At 41.1% G+C, this 5,000-nt stretch overlaps 4 non-coding genes across 4 annotated transcripts in view; all 4 read right to left on the bottom strand.

The window, feature by feature from the left end:
• The window catches only part of trnaq-uug (transfer RNA glutamine (anticodon UUG)), a 72-nt gene extending 29 nt beyond the window's left edge, over positions 1-43 (bottom strand). The window contains exon 1 of the tRNA in view: positions 1-43. This exon is cut by the window's left edge and continues 29 nt beyond it. This is a non-coding gene — a tRNA (tRNA-Gln).
• Positions 44-1,252: 1,209 nt separating this feature from the next.
• trnaq-uug (transfer RNA glutamine (anticodon UUG)) lies at positions 1,253-1,324 on the bottom strand. The gene has a single exon. It is a non-coding gene; the product is annotated as a tRNA-Gln (tRNA).
• A 1,867-nt stretch (positions 1,325-3,191) lies between these two features.
• Positions 3,192-3,263, bottom strand: trnaq-uug (transfer RNA glutamine (anticodon UUG)). The gene has a single exon. It is a non-coding gene; the product is annotated as a tRNA-Gln (tRNA).
• A 582-nt stretch (positions 3,264-3,845) lies between these two features.
• Positions 3,846-3,917, bottom strand: trnaq-uug (transfer RNA glutamine (anticodon UUG)). Its single transcript has one exon. It is a non-coding gene; the product is annotated as a tRNA-Gln (tRNA).
• Positions 3,918-5,000: the final 1,083 nt, after the last annotated feature.

Here is a 5,000-nt window from a genome sequence, read left to right on the forward strand (position 1 = left end):
CTGGATTCAAAGTCCAGAGTGCTCACCATTACACCATGGAACCAACTATGCCAAAATATTTGAAAGCTTTCTCAAAATCTGCCAAATCAATTCCAACATTACACTTTGGATTGTCCTTTTTGCATTCACAGCATCAGTTTCACCTCTTTACGGTCTGTTAATTATCAATGCAGAGCAATTCACACAGATGCCGTTGAGGCAATGGCTTCTCATAATATCTGTTTCTGTTTCACACTGTTCAGCACAGATTGTACTTCAGTCTTGGCAGGTAAAACGTGCGTTGGCATTGCAATGCATTCATGCAAAATGCTTGGCATGAAAAGAAAATGCAACGTTTTGTTGAGTGCAAACCATGTACTGCATGCATTTCAAAAGGCGTTGCATTTATTCATCCTGAGGAATGCATATTGCACAGATAATCTCAGCACACATTATGCAGCATGAAACAGCAAACTAATTTTTCCTCTGCTGATTGGAACAGGGAACTGCCGGTTGAACACACGATTTGAAAACTCGACTTGCAGATCAAGCCATCAATGTCAAATGCAACAAAACTGCAAACCTGCAGTTTTTTACTTGTTTGACCTGAATTTCCAGCAGCTGGGACAACAAGCATTCAGGCTCCCCTGAGATTTGAACCAGGATTGCTAGAGTTTAGAGTCCAGAGTGCTCACCATTTCACCATGGAAACAACTACGGTCGCCCATATGAAACATTCCTCAAAATCTACAAAATCAACTCCAACATTACACTTTGGATTGATATTTTTGCATTCACAGTGTCAGTTTCACCTATTTACGGTCTGTTAATTATCGATGCAGAGCAATTCACACAGATGCCGTTGAGGCTATGGGTTCTCAAATAGCTGTTTCTGTTTCAAACTGTTCAGCACAGATTGTAATTCAGTCTTGCCAGGTAAAACGTGTGTTAGCATTGCAATGCATTCATGCAAAATGCTTGGCATGAAAAGAAAATGCAACGTTTTGTTGAGTGCAATCCATGCATTTCAAAAGGCATTGCGTTTATTCATGCTGCGGAGTGCATATTGCACAGATAATCTCAGCACACATTGAGCAGGCAAAGGCAGCATTCAACAGCAAACTAATTTCTAGTCTGCTGATTGGAACAGCTAACTGCCGGTTGAAAACTAGACTTGGAGATCAATCATCAATGACAAAGGCAACACAACTACCAAACAGCAGCCTTCTACATGCTTGGTGCAAATTTTCAGCAGCTGGGACAACAAACATTCAGGTTCCACCGAGATTTGAACTCAGATCGCTGCATTCAAAGTCCAGAGTGCTCACCATTACACCATGGAACCAACTATGCCAAAACATTTGAAAGCTTTCTCAAAATCTGCCAAATCAATTCCAACATTACACTTTGGATTGTCCTTTTTGCATTCACAGCGTCAGTTTCACCTCTTTACGCTCTGTTAATTATCGATGCAGAGCAATTCACACAGATGCCGTTGAGGCAATGGCTTCTCAAATATCTGTTTCTGTTTCACACTGTTCAGCACAGATTGTACTTCAGTCTTGGTAGGTAAAACGTGCGTTGGCATTGCAATGCATTCATGCAAAATGCTTGGCATGAAAAGAAAATGCAACGTTTTGTTGAGTGCAAACCATGTACTGCATGCATTTCAAAAGGCGTTGCATTTATTCATCCTGAGGAATGCATATTGCACAGATAATCTCAGCACACATTATGCAGCATGAAACAGCAAACTAATTTTTCCTCTGCTGATTGGAACAGGGAACTGCCGGTTGAACACACGATTTGAAAACTCGACTTGCAGATCAAGCATCAATGTCAAAGGCAACAAAACTGCAAACCTGCAGTTTTTTACTTGTTTGACCTGAATTTCCAGCAGCTGGGACAACAAACATTCAGGCTCCCCTGAGATTTGAACGAGGATTGCTAGAGTTTAGAGTCCAGAGTGATCACCATTTCACCATGGAATCAACTACGATCGCCCATTTGAAACATTCCTCAAAATGTACAAAATCAACTCCAACATTACACTTTGGATTGAAATTTTTGCATTCACAGCGTCAGTTTCACCTATTTACGGTCTGTTAATTATCGATGCAGAGCAATTCACACAGATGCCGTTGAGGCTATGGGTTCTCAAATAGCTGTTTCTGTTTCAAACTGTTCAGCACAGATTGTACTTCAGTCTTGCCAGGTAAAACATGTGTTAGCATTGCAATGCATTCATGCAAAATGCTTGGCATGAAAAGAAAATGCAACGTTTTGTTGAGTGCAATCCATGCATTTCAAAAGGCATTGCGTTTATTCATGCTGCGGAGTGCATATTGCACAGATAATCTCAGCACACATTGTGCAGGCAAAGGCAGCATAAAACAGCAAACTAATTTCTACTCTGCTGATTGGAACAGGTAACTGCCGGTTGAACACACGATTTGAAAACTCGACTTGCAGATCAAGCATCAATGTCAAAGGCAACAAAACTGCAAACCTGCAGTTTTTTACTTGTTTGACCTGAATTTCCAGCAGCTGGGACAACAAACATTCAGGCTCCCCTGAGATTTGAACGAGGATTGCTAGAGTTTAGAGTCCAGAGTGATCACCATTTCACCATGGAATCAACTACGATCGCCCATTTGAAACATTCCTCAAAATGTACAAAATCAACTCCAACATTACACTTTGGATTGAAATTTTTGCATTCACAGCGTCAGTTTCACCTATTTACGGTCTGTTAATTATCGATGCAGAGCAATTCACACAGATGCCGTTGAGGCTATGGGTTCTCAAATAGCTGTTTCTGTTTCAAACTGTTCAGCACAGATTGTACTTCAGTCTTGCCAGGTAAAACGTGTGTTAGCATTGCAATGCATTCATGCAAAATGCTTGGCATGAAAAGAAAATGCAACGTTTTGTTGAGTGCAATCCATGCATTTCAAAAGGCATTGCGTTTATTCATGCTGCGGAGTGCATATTGCACAGATAATCTCAGCACACATTGTGCAGGCAAAGGCAGCATTAAACAACAAACTAATTTCTGCTCTGCTGATTGGAACAGCTCACTGCCGGTTGAACACACGATTTGAAAACTCGACTTGCAGATTAAGCATCAATGACAAAGGCAACAAAACTGCCAAACAGCAGCCTTCGACATGCTTGGTCCAAATTTTCAGCAGCTGGGACAACAAACATTCAGGTTCCACCGAGATTTGAACTCAGATCACTGGATTCAAAGTCCAGAGTGCTCACCATTACACCATGGAACCAACTATGCCAAAACATTTGAAAGCTTTCTCAAAATCTGCCAAATCAATTCCAACATTACACTTTGGATTGTCCTTTTTGCATTCACAGCGTCAGTTTCACCTCTTTACGCTCTGTTAATTATCGATGCAGAGCAATTCACACAGATGCCGTTGAGGCAATGGCTTCTCAAATAGCTGTTTCTGTTTCACACTGTTCATCACAGCTTGTACTTCAGTCTTGCCAGGTAAATGTGCGTTGGCATTGCAATGCATTCATGCAAAATGCTTGGCATGAAAAGAAAATGCAACTTTTTGTTGAGTGCAATCCATGCTCTGCGTGCATTTCAAAAGGCGTTGCTTTTATTCCTCTTGCGAAGTGCATATTGCACAGATAATCTCAGCACACATTGTACAGGCAAAGGTAGCATGAAACAGCAAACTAATTTCTGCTCTGCTGATTGGAACAGGTAACTGCCGGTTGAACACACGATTTGAAAACTCGACTTGCAGATCAAGCATCAATGACAAAGTCAACAAAACTGCCAAATAGCAGCCTTCTACATGCTTGGTCCAAATTTTCAGCAGTTGGGACAACAAACATTCAGGTTCCACCGAGATTTGAACTCAGATCGCTGGATTCAAAGTCCAGAGTGCTCACCATTACACCATGGAACCAACTATGCCAAAATATTTGAAAGCTTTCTCAAAATCTGCCAAATCAATTCCAACATTACACTTTGGATTGTCCTTTTTGCATTCACAGCATCAGTTTCACCTCTTTACGGTCTGTTAATTATCAATGCAGAGCAATTCACACAGATGCCGTTGAGGCAATGGATTCTCATAATATCTGTTTCTGTTTCACACTGTTCAGCACAGATTGTACTTCAGTCTTGGCAGGTAAAACGTGCGTTGGCATTGCAATGCATTCATGCAAAATGCTTGGCATGAAAAGAAAATGCAACGTTTTGTTGAGTGCAAACCATGTACTGCATGCATTTCAAAAGGCGTTGCATTTATTCATCCTGAGGAATGCATATTGCACAGATAATCTCAGCACACATTATGCAGCATGAAACAGCAAACTAATTTTTCCTCTGCTGATTGGAACAGGGAACTGCCGGTTGAACACACGATTTGAAAACTCGACTTGCAGATCAAGCATCAATGTCAAAGGCAACAAAACTGCAAACCTGCAGTTTTTTACTTGTTTGACCTGAATTTCCAGCAGCTGGGGCAACAACCATTCAGGCTCCCCTGAGATTTGAACCAGGATTGCTAGAGTTTAGAGTCCAGAGTGCTCACCATTTCACCATGGAATCAACTACGGTCACCCATTTGAAACATTCCTCAAAATCTACAAAATCAACTCCAACATTACACTTTGGATTGATATTTTTGCATTCACAGCGTCAGTTTCACCTATTTACGGTCTGTTAATTATCGATGCAGAGCAAATCACACAGATGCCGTTGAGGCTATGGGTTCTCAAATAGCTGTTTCTGTTTCAAACTGTTCAGCACAGATTGTACTTCAGTCTTGCCAGGTAAAACGTGTGTTAGCATTGCAATGCATTCATGCAAAATGCTTGGCATGAAAAGAAAATGCAACGTTTTGTTGAGTGCAATCCATGCATTTCAAAAGGCATTGCGTTTATTCATGCTGCGGAGTGCATATTGCACAGATAATCTCAGCACACATTGTGCAGGCAAAGGCAGCATTAAACAACAAACTAATTTCTGCTCTGCTGATTGGAAC

The sequence above is a fragment of the Pristiophorus japonicus genome, unplaced genomic scaffold, assembly GCF_044704955.1.
Source record: "Pristiophorus japonicus isolate sPriJap1 unplaced genomic scaffold, sPriJap1.hap1 HAP1_SCAFFOLD_99, whole genome shotgun sequence".
Taxonomy (NCBI): Eukaryota; Metazoa; Chordata; class Chondrichthyes; family Pristiophoridae; genus Pristiophorus; species Pristiophorus japonicus.